Source organism: Marmota flaviventris, chromosome 17 (assembly GCF_047511675.1).
Source record: "Marmota flaviventris isolate mMarFla1 chromosome 17, mMarFla1.hap1, whole genome shotgun sequence".
Classification (NCBI taxonomy): domain Eukaryota; kingdom Metazoa; phylum Chordata; class Mammalia; order Rodentia; family Sciuridae; genus Marmota; species Marmota flaviventris.
This window is the reverse complement of record NC_092514.1, coordinates 58,542,815-58,556,565: the sequence shown is the minus strand read 5'-3', so window position 1 is coordinate 58,556,565 and position 13,751 is coordinate 58,542,815. Positions and strand designations below refer to the sequence as shown.

Here is a 13,751-nt window from a genome sequence, read left to right as displayed (position 1 = left end):
TGGGGCCTCCAGAATCCAGCCTGAACTTTCTACCCCAACTTTTGAGATCTTTGCTTCTTCTCATATGGGCCCAGGGAGAGGTGAACGGTGCAGAGACGTAGTTGCTGAACATGGGAGCACAGCAGCTCATTCGACCACTACTTCAACCAGCGGGTGTTGAGCACTATTCTGTGCCTGCACTAGAGACATGGTAGTAAATGTGTATGATGGCTGCTTTTTTTTCCCCTCCTGGTGCTGGGGATTAAACTCTTCTTGTGTGCTAAACAAGCACTTTACCACTGAGCTACAACCCAGCCTCTGACCCCTGCTCTTCAGGACAGTGGGCATATAAACATATCATTTTTGTGATCATGTGATACAAAAGGTAGACATGGGAGTTGCTAGGAAAAAAGAGGAGGGAGGGACATTCCACTTGGAAGGAACAGCATGGCACAGACTTGAAAGAATGGAAGGACATGTCACAGGGAACAACAGGGAGAAGAGAGCCTGCCTGGGACATAGAACAAGTGTGGAGAAGAGTGTGGTAAGGCTGATGAGGGTGAGGATTTGAGCTGATCCCCAGCAAAATTTCAATCTCACGCTGGCTTCCTTGGCCTGCAACACTCCTGCCCACTCTCAATACAGGATCTCATTTCTATCCTACCTTGAGCCAATCAAATCCAGGAGACAGTTACATACACACACAACCCAGAGAACATGTCAAAGTCAAATATTAGCAGGTTTTGGATCTATGCCCTCTTTTTCAGTCAATGACTGACTGGAGTCAGATCTCCTTGTCTACACCAGTAGAAGGAATAATGTTTACTGAGGGGATATAGCTCAGTTGGTAGAGGGCTTGCCTCATATGCACAAGGCCCTGGGTTCAATCCCCAACACCAAAAACAAAAAAAAAAAAAACACCTGAATTAACTTCCTGGAAAAAGAAGGACTAAGAAAGACTTTTGGTATCCCTGAACTAAGATATGGTGAGAGCTACAAACTTGTTTACACATGTACATCAGATTTTATGCAAGCTACAAACTTGTTTACACATGTACATCAGATTTTATGCAACTGTACCTGTGTGTGTTTGGATATGCATGTCTGCGTGTATACACGTGCATGTCTCTCTCTCTCTTTTTTCTTTTTGGCAGTGCTGGGGATTGAACCCAGGGCATTGTGCATGCAAGGCAAACACTCTACCAACTGAGCCATATCCCCAGCCCCACATGTGCATATCTCTAAGGAAGGCATTGCATCAGTCATCTTGAAATCTCAGGAAATAGAATTCTCTGACAAGAGGGAGACATTGTTTCGTTTTTTCATCTAGAATTCATATGGGGTAAACTTCTTCCAGGAGTCAAAAAGTAAACTTGCTTTAGTACATCAAGTCCTTTGACACTCCTCTATTGACAGTTGGGGGTCTATGTCTCCTTGCCTTGAATCTGGACTACTTTGATTGAATATGGTTAAAGTGATACTATGTAACATCCACATCTGGGTCATGAAAGCCCATGCAGCCTCAGCCTTATTCCTTGTAATCCTCCCACTTCAATTTATGGGAGCTGACAGGTAAGAAGTTAGACTACCATGAGGCCACCATGCTGGAGAGGTCACAGATAGGTGCTCTGGCTAATAGATCTAACTGAGTTCAGACCCATTAACACATCAGACAGGTGGGTGAAACCACCCTGAATCCTCCAGATCAGCCCATACAACAGTTGAATATCATTGAGTGTCCTCAGCAACACCAGATAGAATGAAGAATCATCCAGCCAAGCCAGGTCCAAATTCCTGGTCCATAGAATTCTGAGATACAATTAAAATGATAATTATAAACTACAAAGTCTCAGAGAACTTTGTCATGGAGGAATAGATAACTAAAACAAATGGTATTAATAATTATTAAGTTTATGTATCTGGCACTGTTCTAAGGATTTGTCTTGTATTAACTCATTTTTTCCTCAGAAGAGGATAAAGAAGCCAGAGAAGTTAAGCAATTTTGTAAGGGTGATCACTTGGGCTTGGACACAGGCAGTCTGATGCCAGAGCCCAGATTCTTTTTCTTTTTTCCCTTGCCATGCTAAGGATCAGACCCAGGACCTAAAACAAAAACAAAAACAAAAACAGGATTTTGCACATGTTAGGCAAATGCTCTACCACTAAACTACATCCTCACTCCAAATCCTAGACTCTTTACCCTTACCTTAAACAATAGAATAGCAGGGATGAAAAAGATCTTAAAAACCACAGAATTGAACTCCTTTATATTATACATAAAGAGGAGGGGGGAATGGGAACAGGAAGGACAGTAGAATGAATCAGACATACTTTCTTATGTTCATATGTGAATGCACGACTGGTGTAACTCCCCAACAGGTACAACCATAAGAATGGAATTTATACTCCATATATGTATAGTATGTCAAAATACATTCTACTTTCATGTATAACTAAAAAGAACAAAAAGAAGATGAAGAGAAAAAAAAAACAGATCCAAGAGGATTAAATGAATAGCATCATGACTCACAGTCTGTGTTAAGTCAGAATCAGACCCTAAGTTTATTGACTTTCAGTTTATAGGAAAAATAGAATAGAACATTCTTCTATCTCAAAACCTCCTTCTTCTGGAACACTATACTTACTTCCTCATGTCCTGGGTTCACCATACCAGTAATCTTGGGTTTAATCTCTGCCATTTTGTACATCTACAGATGACTAGCTTCTCAGGACTAATGGATGTGTACACACACACACACACACACACACACACAGATCCAGGTTCATCAGAGCTGGGTAGAATTCCAGCTGATCCCATATCACGGATCAAAATTTTGGCTTCCAAAGATATCCATCTGGCTTAAGGTCCTGTGTGAGGAATTTCTCTTGTCTTTCTTCTTTTCCATTCTTTCCTTATGTCATTTAAAGTGGAAAAACTATATGACTCCATGTGGTAGGCAGCTTCAAAGTTGGCCTCCAGTGATCCCCGCTTCCTGGTATTCATGTGCTTGTGTAATCCCCTCCCTCTGTGGTAAAGGATTAGGCCTGCAACACCCACGTGAGTGAGCTTGGAAGCAGATTCCTTTCTCCCTGCTTGTCTGGTGAAGTCTTCAGATGAGACTGCAACCCCAGGTGGCAGCTTAACTGCATGAGATGCATTGGGCCAAGGGCACCTACCTAAGCTCCGCAGCATTTCATGACCCACAGAAAATGCAAGAAAATGTGGTGCAGTTTGTTTGTTGCTTGCTTTGTTTTTGTTACTTTTTGTAGTACTGGGATGGAACCCCAGGGTCTTTCTTCTGAATCCCAGGCAAATGCTTTCCACCTCAACCTCAACTCCTTTTTACTGTGTGTGTGTGGTGCTAGGGATCAAATCCAGAGCCTTGTGTATGCAAGGCAAGTACTCTAACAACTGAGCTATATCCCCAGTCCCCTTTTTACTTTCTTATTGTGACATAGCATTGAAGAAAATGCATAAAGCACACTTTAATTTTAAATACAGATTAGTGAATTTTTACATGTGTCTAGACTCAAGTAAACACTACCTAAATCAAGATACAGGACATTTTCTTCCTGTATCCTTCCAGTGAGTATGGCTCTAGAGGTGACTCCCTGTTCTAACTTCTATCACCATCAATTAATTTTGCCTGTTATAGAACTTTTAGAATGGAATCATATAATATGCCCCCTTTTGTATCTAATATCTAAGGTCAGTTAGATTCATCTACCTGATGGAATCCTGACCACATAATTAATTAATTTTCTTTTTTGTATGTGTGTGGTGGTGGTTTAAACCTGGGTATTCTACCTCTGAGCTACACCTCCAGCCTTCCTTTTTTGTTTGTTTGTTTAGTCTTGCTACATTACTGGGGGTCCCAGGCTGGCCCCTGTCTTGTGACCTCCCTGTCTCAACCTGGAATTATAGGCATGTGTCACCATAACTGGTCTGGCCACATATTTTCTTCCTTCCTTCCTTCCTCCCTCCCTCCCTCCCTCCCTCCCTCCTTTCTTTCTTTCTTTCTCTATTTTTTTCATGTGGTACAGGGGAATACATCCAAGGCCTCATGCATGCTAAGCAAGCCTCTACCACTGAACTGTATCCCTAGCCCCTGCATAATTTCTTACAGTAAAAACTCCCCCACTAGCCAGGTGCAGTAGTGCATGCTTGTAATCCCAGTGACTCAGGAGGCTGATACAGAAGGATCACAAATTCAAGGCCAGCCTTGGCAACTTAACAAGACCCTGTGTAAAAACAAACAAAAAAAAGGGTTGGGGATGTAGTTCAGTGGCAAAGCACCCCTGGGTTCAATTGCCAGTACCAACCCACCAACCAACCAACCACCAACCAACAAAAACATCCTCTTCCCACTTCATGATCCAAGATTAGTTTCCTGAGCTGTTCCAATTTTAAATTGAATTCTCTTCCCTTTATTTCCCTTGCCTTTCTTCTTCCCTTTCTTTTTCTATCAGTATGTAGTAAGTACCTTTGCCCAGGTGCTAGGAAAATAGTGTGAGCAATACAGACTTGGTTCCTGCCCAGCTGCACGTGTGTGTGCACAGGGAAGAACCAGTAATCACAAGAGATCCAGATGAGTACAATGCAAGATGTACCAGGGATTCAATGAGAATTTGTTTGAGATGAGTCAAATCCCAATTTTATGAGCCATGGAACACTTCCTGGAGGAAAGGACACCTATGCTGAGACCTGAAGGGTGAATAGGGTTGTGAGCACTCACCTGTGAAAAAGTTGTAAAGCAGAAGAATAAAAGGATACTTTCAAGAAACTGCAAGAAGTTCAGAGAAGTTCTACTTGGCTGAAATACAGAGGCCAAAGTTGGGAAAAGTCTTTGGTAAGGCCAGGTGGGGCAAGATTTTGAAGAGCCATGTGAGCTCCATTAAGGAGTCTGTGTTAGTCAGCTTTCTGTTACTATAACAAATCCCTGAGATAATCAATTTATAAAAAGAAAAAGTTGGTAGAGCATGGTGGTACATGCCTATAATCCCAGAGATTCAGGAGGCTAAAGGAAGAGAATGGTAAATTTGAGGCCAACCCCAGCAACTTAGTGACACCCTGTCTCAAAATAAAAAAAATGATAAAAAAGGGCTGAAGATATGGTTCTGTGATAAAGTGTCCCTGGGTTCAATCCCCAGTACCACCAGAGAGAGAGAGAGAGAGAGAGAAGTTTGGCTCACAAGTTTAGAGATTTGGGGGCATGATGGGTTGACCCTGTTGCTTTTGGGTCCGTGGAGACGCAGCATGTCATGGCAGGAAGCACTTGATGGAGCAATGCCACTCACCTCATGCCTGGGATGTAAAAGAAAAGGAAGAAGGAAGGGGTCATTGTCCCACAATCCCCTTCAAGCACACACCTCCAATGACTTGAAGACCTCCCACTAGGCCCCACCTCTTAAAGGTTTTGCTGCCTCCTAATAGCACCAGGCTGAGAACCAAGCTTCTAACACATGGGCTTTGGGAAATGCTTAAGAACCAATTCATTGCCAAGTCCAAACTTTATCCTAGGAGTCATAGTCTATATCATGATTTTTTTTTCTTTTTCTTTCTTTCTTTTTCTTTTTTTTAGTAAGAGAATGACACAATGAGGATTTGGCTTATTTTATTTATTATTACATTTGATTTTGATTTTCAGTCAATTTTTTAAAGGTATTTTACTTTCTGGAAATGTGTACACATGATACACAAGTGCCCTGGCTCTCCAGTCTCCCAGTCATCCAGCTCTCCTTGGGTATGGCTTTTAGAATTGATCACCCTGGCCACTAGGTGGAAAGAAACCTGGTAAGGAAGCAGTGGAAACAGAAGTTTCAGGAAGCTTTTCAGCATTCCAAGTAAGAAAGGATGGTAGCCACTGTGTGAGAAATTTGAGAGACATCTAGGGCAGGTGAATTGGAGAACTCTAGGACTGAACTGACGTGGGGTATGAGAGAAAAGGGTTAAGAACTACACCCCAGGGAAGAGGATAGCACCTTTCAATGAGCCAAAGGGAAGCAAAAGGGGAGTAGAGTTAGGGAGTATGGTAGGTGGTCTGCAAAGATCCCACCAGCAATGCCTTCCCCTTGAGCAAATGCTGGTCCTTTAGTCTATTTTCCAACACCTTGAATTGGTGTGGCTTTGTGAATAACTTTGACCAATAACATGCAGCCAAAGTGATACCTTGACAGTTCAGCTCTAGGCCTGGAAGCTTCTACTTTGGCTTCTTGGAAGCCAGCCACTATGTAAAAAGTCCACTCTTCCTGGAGGAGAGAAAGTTTCCATAGGAGAGGGAGAGGGAGCTGGGGATGTAGTTCAGTGGCAGAGCACATGCCTAGCATGTGTGAGGCCTTGGGTTTGATCCCTGGCACTGCAAAAAATAAAATAAATGAAAGAGAGAGAGAGAGAGAGCAAGAGAGAGCGCCAGAGAAGGGAAGAGACACTCTGTTGAATGAGACTATGAAGGGAACGAGAATTCTGGACACTCGTATCTCTTCCAGTGGAAGTAATTTTTTTTTTTTCTGACTTCATACTCCTGGGGGAATATGTTTTTTTCTTTGCATTCCTGTTTCTAACACAGGGCTAAATACAAAATAAAGCTGTTAACTAAATGCTAGATTCATGCTAAATGAGGCTCACTTGGATAGTGTCCTAAATGGAGTCCAATTCCTGAGTTCTTGTCCTCACACAAATCCTTTGGTTTCTCCATTTAGGCAAAGGTCTCACCTCACTCCCTTCTTCCAACTCTGGAACTGATTCCCTAGCTGGGTGTGGAGTGGGGGATAGAGGTGTATAGATAGTACCGCTGAAGTCACTGGGCTCAAGCCCCACAAGAGAGCCATCCTTCTGTGCCTCCCTGGAGAGTGGCAGGGGCAATGGAAGCAGGTGATGTGACTCGCAGGGCAATGTGATTGATGGGGACAGACCTGCAGAGGTCTGTCTGCATTCCTCAGCAGGGGCTGAGGAGGGGCCTGATGTGTTTGCTGTGCTTCCAGGAAGGAGAGGGTGACTGACCCCATGCTCTTTGACTGAATGACTCTCTCCTCCCCTAACTTAGGGTGACCACCAGGAGATCTGCCAGTTGAAATAATTTACCTTTTTTTTCCCTTCATGTTGTAGAGTACCCGGCCTGCCTATAGGTTGGGGCTCCCAAGGGCAGGATCCACACCTTTCCTCTGTATTTCTCCCTCAGGGCCAGAAAAACCAGGGACCCTCCACATGCTTCCTATTGATTACTCTTGGTGACCCCTTCAGAGCCCCTATTATTTATTGATTGATTGATTTTGTACCAGGGATTGAACCCAGGGGCAATTAACTACCGAGCCACATCCCCAGCCCTTTTTAATATTTTATTTAGAGACAGTATCTCGCTAAGCTGTCCAGGGAATCCCTAAATTGCTGAGGCTGGTTTTGAACTCTCAATCCTCCTGCCTCAGCCTCCAGAGCCGCTGGAATTACAGGCATGCATCAACCCACCTGGCTATAGCCATGTTTCTTGAAGGGATAGAGCATCTTCATTGTCCCCCCAGCACAATTCCTATCATACTAGAATCTAAGAAGGGACTCAGGAGAGGCCCTTGTCCAACTTTTTTATATTCAAGGTAAGGGAAACTGAGGTCCAGGTCAGGGAAGTGGCATGTCCCAAGGTGCCAGCTGACTCCTGGAAGAGCTGAGGCCAGGACCCACATGTCTGAGCTCCCAAGACAGTGCCCTCTACTCCTGCACAGCTCCCTTCAGGGCTCTCCCTCACCGACTTCCCTTCTCTTCTTACCATCCTTTCTCTTCCCAGCTTCTAACATGCTCTATGGCAGGGACACTTCCATTTTGGGGGAGCATGGGCAGCTGGCAGTCTTTCTGAAACTCACGGCATGGAATTCCTGAACTCCAGAGGATGGCACGCACGAGGGCACACATGTACCCATCCACTCCAAACACCATTGAGCTGCTCATGCTTGGGTAAGACGTGCACACGGGACAATCCTACACCTGGTTAGGGACTCCCATGCTCTCCACCAGTCCCTCTACTCAGATGGACCCTGGCACAAACCCAAGTGCCAGGGCTCCTCATCTGGCCTCAGCCCTGGGTTTCCACAGCTGGCAGAACTAAGGACAGCTGAATGACCCCTTCTGGCCCTGGATCCAGAGGTGAGAAAGAGGAGACTGGTTCACAACCCTCTTCAACGTGAGCAACATTTGTCCACTTAGGACTGTCACCACTGGGTCTTTACAGGTCCCTCCCTGGGTGGATAAGTGGCAGGAAAGAAATAGGACCCCACTTTCTTCTTTTTGCTCCCCGTAGCACCCTTCCCCCTTCTTGATAAGAACCTGTTTGAACAAGTTCCTGCCAGGCTCTAAGTTCCTAGGACACACAGCTGGATCTCTTAAAACACAATGGAGATGTTTATCTTTTCTCCCAGCCCTGCCCTGTTACTCCTGTTGGGTAGTGCCAGCCAGGGCACTGTCTGATAAGAAAAATTAGGATAGACTGAACCGGCCTGGTACCTACTAACAGGCCAAGCGCCTGCCACGGTCTTGGGGGAAGAGAGAGCCCGAAGGGGAAGCGCAGGTGGGTCAGGAACAGAGATGTCCCTTAGAGTTTGTTTCCTCTCTTCCTCACCCCACCCCCAGCCCCAGCCATTCCAATGTCCCCCACCTCTGGAAAAGCTGAATTGGGATTCGATCCCCAAGCCAGTTGCCTGAGTTCCGGAGCAGCTGTCCCAGGCTTGGGGGGAGGGGTCCAGGAATGCTGGGGCTGAGGCCTGGGCCGCCCCAGACAGAGCCGGCTCTGAATTCTGGGAATGTTTGTGCAGCTGGAGCCCATTAGGGGAGGGAGCCGGGCGCTTATTAATCCCAGCCTTGTTCCCCGGGAGGGGCCAGGGCCCTGCACACGAGTGGAGGGGGAGGGGGCTCTGCTATGGGAGACCAGCCCCCAGCCCTCAGCCCCCTGCTTGGTTGTGTCTCAGACAAGCAGCTTAGAGATCTGGGTACCTCCCCCACCCCCACACCTCACTTGCCGGTGGCACTCCTGTGTGGGGACATGTGTACCCACATTCTCAGGGAGCAGAGTGTAGAGGTGAGGTGCGGTCTCATGTGAGCAGAATACCAGGGACATAGTGAGGTCTGACCTGGACAGGCAGGAGTGCCAGTGGTCCTGAGCGGGTGCCATACTTGCCCCTCAGGAGTGCTTGCTGGCTGGCCCCCTGGCTGGTGGGAGAAAAGGAGACCACAATTTTGTTGCCCTAAGTATCTGAATGTTTTCACAAAGAAGCTGAGGACAGAGTGTGGAGGCAGGGCCCCTGCATACAGCCTTGAGGGTCACCTCCTGCACCAACTCCAGGGAATGCCATTTACTGAGACTGCAGCGTAAGGGGCACCTCCAAGGTTTGTGCAGTGTACAGCCTGCTCCTCTCCACACAGTGCTCTGGAGTGTAGTCTGGGATTTGGGGCCTGGGTTTGGTTACGACAAAAATGGCCTTGTGTTGGGCTGGGGATGGGGCTCAAGCGGTAGCGCGCTCGTCTGGCCCGGGTTCGACCCTCAGCACCACATACCAACAAAGATATTGTGTCTGCCGATAACTAAAAAAAAAAAAAAAAAAAATGGCCTTGTGTGGTGTTCAGCTCCAATGGCTAGCTCTGGGGCCTGGGATCCAATTGGTAACCTCCCTGAGCCCTCCTTCCCTATACTCTGATTATGATTGGGGTCTCCCCTGTGCATCTCCTGAGGTTGCTGAACAGATCATTTGTCCATCAATCCATCCATCAATCCTTCTGACAAACTTGTATGCCACATATTCTTCTGGTTATTAAGGCCACAAAATTCAACAAGGTTCCTGACCATTAGGAGCTCATACCCCATAGTGTGGGGTGGGCTAGTCAACAAATAGAGTACAAATGTGGAAAGTGCTCTAACTTGGTGCTGTGGCGTGTGTGGAGAAACCACTGTCAGCAGCCTGTACACACACATTCTTAGGATGACATCTGGGAAGGTGCCTTGTGCACAGTGAGGCCAAGCACGGTGTGGAAGGCAACTGCAGCAGATCCTCTGGGAGAGAACTGAGGTCCCTGGGTACTTCCTGTACTCAGACCCTGCCACATCCCAGCTGTGTGTGGGACTGCTACATGCTCAGTGTGGTTAAACCAGAAAGGTACCAGAATGAGCTCCTTTAGGACTTGAGAAATGTGGCAGCTGTGATAAAAGTCCTCATAGCCTATTTGGAGAACAGAGAGGAAGCACATGACCAATGCTATAGAGATGGGTTGGCTTTGATGGCCTCTGCTGATGTCCCACATCTTCCTGGGAAATGAGAAGGGGGAGGGGCTGGGGTATAAGAGACATGGAAGGCCAAGGAGGGGCAGGGCCCTGTGCGGCTTCAGAGAGGGTTCATCCTCCTCAGCCATCCTCAAGGCCTTGGGGCTGGGGGTGTGGACAAAGGCTGTCCTTTTCCCTCATTTCCACAGGACTCCCTAGTTCAGAGTCTCCAGTATAAGTGCCATAGGTCCCTTCAAAACTTTAGAGAATTTCACAAGAGGACTAATGGACGTGGACAGAAACTACCAAGGTGTTCTGGACAAAAATTGAGATATTAACCAGGCATGGTGGCACAAATCCATAATCCCAGCAACCTGGGAGGCTAAGGCAAAAGGATGACAAGTTTAAGGCCAGACTCAGCACTTAGCCACACCCTGAGCAACTTAGGGAGACCCTGTCTCAAAAAAATAAAAAGGATACCCTTGGGTTCAATCCCCAGCACCAAAAGAATAAATAAAATCTCAAAATGGGCAAGGAATGGGAACAGCTGTCTGAGAATTTCCAAGATACACATTAAGGGGGCCCTAATGGTTCCAAATGCCACTAGTCATTTCAAGCATAATCTTTGAACTGGGTGCTCCTTGTTCAAGGGCCTCTCTGCTCTTGGGTCCCAGGTCACATGTGCAAGGGACTAGCACTGGGATTGTCTGTTAATAAGTATTGTGGTGATGAGAAGGAGACTCAGTTCCTGCCTTTAGGGAACCTCAGTCTGAAAGGAATGACAGGCTTCCTTCAGGAAGCTTCTAGTCTAATGGAACAGAGACATCATTTGTTCTCTGTCCTTGGGAATATTCTCTGTCCTTGGGAACCCTCCTAGTCTGCCAGTGGAGGTAGGGGACACACATACACTCTTAAGACACAAGAATCTCTTTTTTTGGTCCCATGGATTGAACTCAGGGGTACTCAATCACTGAGCCACATCCCCATCCCTATTTTGTATTTTGTTTAGAGACAGGGGCTCACTGAGTTGCTTAGTGCCTCACAGTTGCTGAGGCTGGCTTTGAACTTGAAATTCTCTTGTCTTAGCCTCCCAAGCCGCTAAGATTACAGGCGTGCTGTGAAGTGCATATGATAAAGTAATGAACCAGTAATGGTCCAGTTATGGCCCTTGGGATCGGTGGAATGAGTGATGGGGAGAAAAATTGAGGAGTAAACTAAAGGAAGCTCCTTGGAAGAAGACTATTGGAAATTCACAGAAGAGTAGCACTTTTCTAGGTACAGATAGCCTTGATTGTCCTTGTCCCTGGAAAGGGCTGTGGAAAGAGTGTTGGACTAGGGGATCGGGTTTGTTTTGAGTCTGATACCAATGTGCTGTGTGACACAACCTCTCTGAACTGGCAAAATGTCAAGGCTGTACTAGTTGAGTCCTAAAATCCCTTCCAGCTGGAACATCCTAGATTTCCTGGCCCCAACCCCTTTCACCCCTGCTTCCTCTCCTTCAGAGCCTCCCCGACCACTGACCTTCCTCTTGGCCTTCCATTTGGTGTCTCCTGAGGCAGGTGGTCCAGCCAGCTGCTTGGCCTGTGTGAAGATGAAATCCCACCCACAGTGTGGGGTGGTGTTCCATGGGGGTGGGCTGTGACCGGAGGAACTGATGGATGGGGTTTGGGGAGCAGGCTGGGGGATCTGGGGTGAGTACATGACCTAAGACGGCTCTCCTCTAAGGTCATGGAGAGGGAGAAAAGGGTTCAGGAGATGCCATGGTTCAGACTGCGGTGGGTCTGCGTCCCTTGTGGAGGTCTGGGAGGGGTGGTCATGGAAGAACAGGTGGAGCTCCACTTCCCCTGAGCTTGGGGACACTGGGGCTTGAGCTGGGCCAGACTGGGTGGTTCCTGCAGCTGCTGGGTGGGTGTGCTTGTTGTGCAGGAGCTGGGGGGTGGAGGTGCCTGAATTGGAAGGAACAGCCGGGTCTGCCAAGAAACGCTGCTTGACACCCCTCCTGAGACACTTCCCCTCCCCCACCCTACACCATGGGCTAAGATGGGGTTATCTCCACCTACTCTGAGCAAGAGGCCAGAGACTAGAGACAGATCCCAGAAAAAACGGAGCCTAAAGAAGCCAGGTCATTTCCCTCTTTGTGCTTTTCCAGAAAGGCTTGCATAAAAGGTGCTTGGAGTGATTGACACAGTATACAATTGTGGTTGGCTGAATGAAGGACTCAACTTCTATATTCTTTGATTCATCTTAGAATCTTAGAGTACCTCCCACCAACCCTTTGTGTATGTGTGTGTGTGTGTGTGTATATATATATATTTTTTTTTTTGGAGATATATATATATATATATATATATATATATATATATATATATATATTGGACATATATATGTGTGTGTGTGTATACATATATATTTTAGTTGTAGATGGACACAATACCTTCATTTATTTATTTACTTATTTTTATGTGGTGCTGAGGATCGAATCCAGTGCCTCACATACGCTAGGCAAGCTCTTCCACTGAGCTACGATCCCAGCCCTATGGCACTGGTTCTTAAACCTGAGCAATGCTGAGGAATTACCTGAGTGGCTTGTTAAAACACAATGCTGCACCTCACTTTAGAAATTTTGATGCAGCAGGTTTGGGTCCTCAGCTGAGAATGTGAATTTCCGACAGGTTTTCAGGCGCTGCTGCTGCTGCAGGTCACACTTTGAACAGCACTCTAACCCTCTCTCCCCTCCCTGCTCAGCTGTCTTTTCCCTCTCTCAACCCCTGCCTGCTTGCCCCCCACCACCTCTCCCCAAGCACAAGCCCGCCCAGCTGTTGGGGGCTAAGTACATGGCTGGAGAGGCAGAGGGCCAAGGTCAGATCCTGCGGAGCTGGAGTAGGGAGGACAGTGAGCTGGACTCACTCAGCTTCAGCCTGGCTTCATCTGTCTGACCGAAGCCCCAGCAGCACAATGGGGTGATTCTCTATTCCCCCTGTTCTCTCTTTCCTGGCACAGTGACCTTCAATCTGTGAGGGTCCTGAGAATTCCTAAGTGGACCATTGCCTGAAGACTGCAAAATTTCCACTGTCTCCCTGGTCTGTGCCTTTTGTTCTTCAAATAAGTGTGAAGGATATTGTAGTAAAAAAAACTAAAGAAGTGTTTAAAATGTTAATGAATTTGTACTTGAATTTTAAAAAATAATAGACTATATCACACTTAAGAACATATATATTTTTTTTTGGAGGGTTTTGGGATTGAACTCAGGGGCACTCGAACTCTGAGCCACATCCCTGGCCCTATTTTGTATGTTTTTTAGAGACAGGATCTCACTTTTGCTGAGGCTGGCTTTGAACTCATGATCCTCCTGCCTCATCCTCCCAAACCACTGGGATTATAGGGGTGCACAACTGTGCCTGGCTCCTATTTGTTTTTTTATTAAAATAAGTGATCCTAGGGGCTGGGGATATAGCTCTGTTGGTAGAGGGCTTGCCTTGCATGAACAAGGCTCTGGGTTTAATTCCCAGCACCAAAAAAAAAAAAAAATTAAAATAA

General features: G+C 46.5%; 1 non-coding gene across 1 annotated transcript; it reads right to left on the bottom strand.

Annotated features, from left to right (window-relative positions):
- Positions 1–1,127: 1,127 nt before the first annotated feature.
- On the bottom strand, positions 1,128–1,200 carry Trnaa-ugc (transfer RNA alanine (anticodon UGC)). Its single transcript has one exon. It is a non-coding gene; the product is annotated as a tRNA-Ala (tRNA).
- Between the last annotated feature and the right edge of the window lie 12,551 nt (positions 1,201–13,751).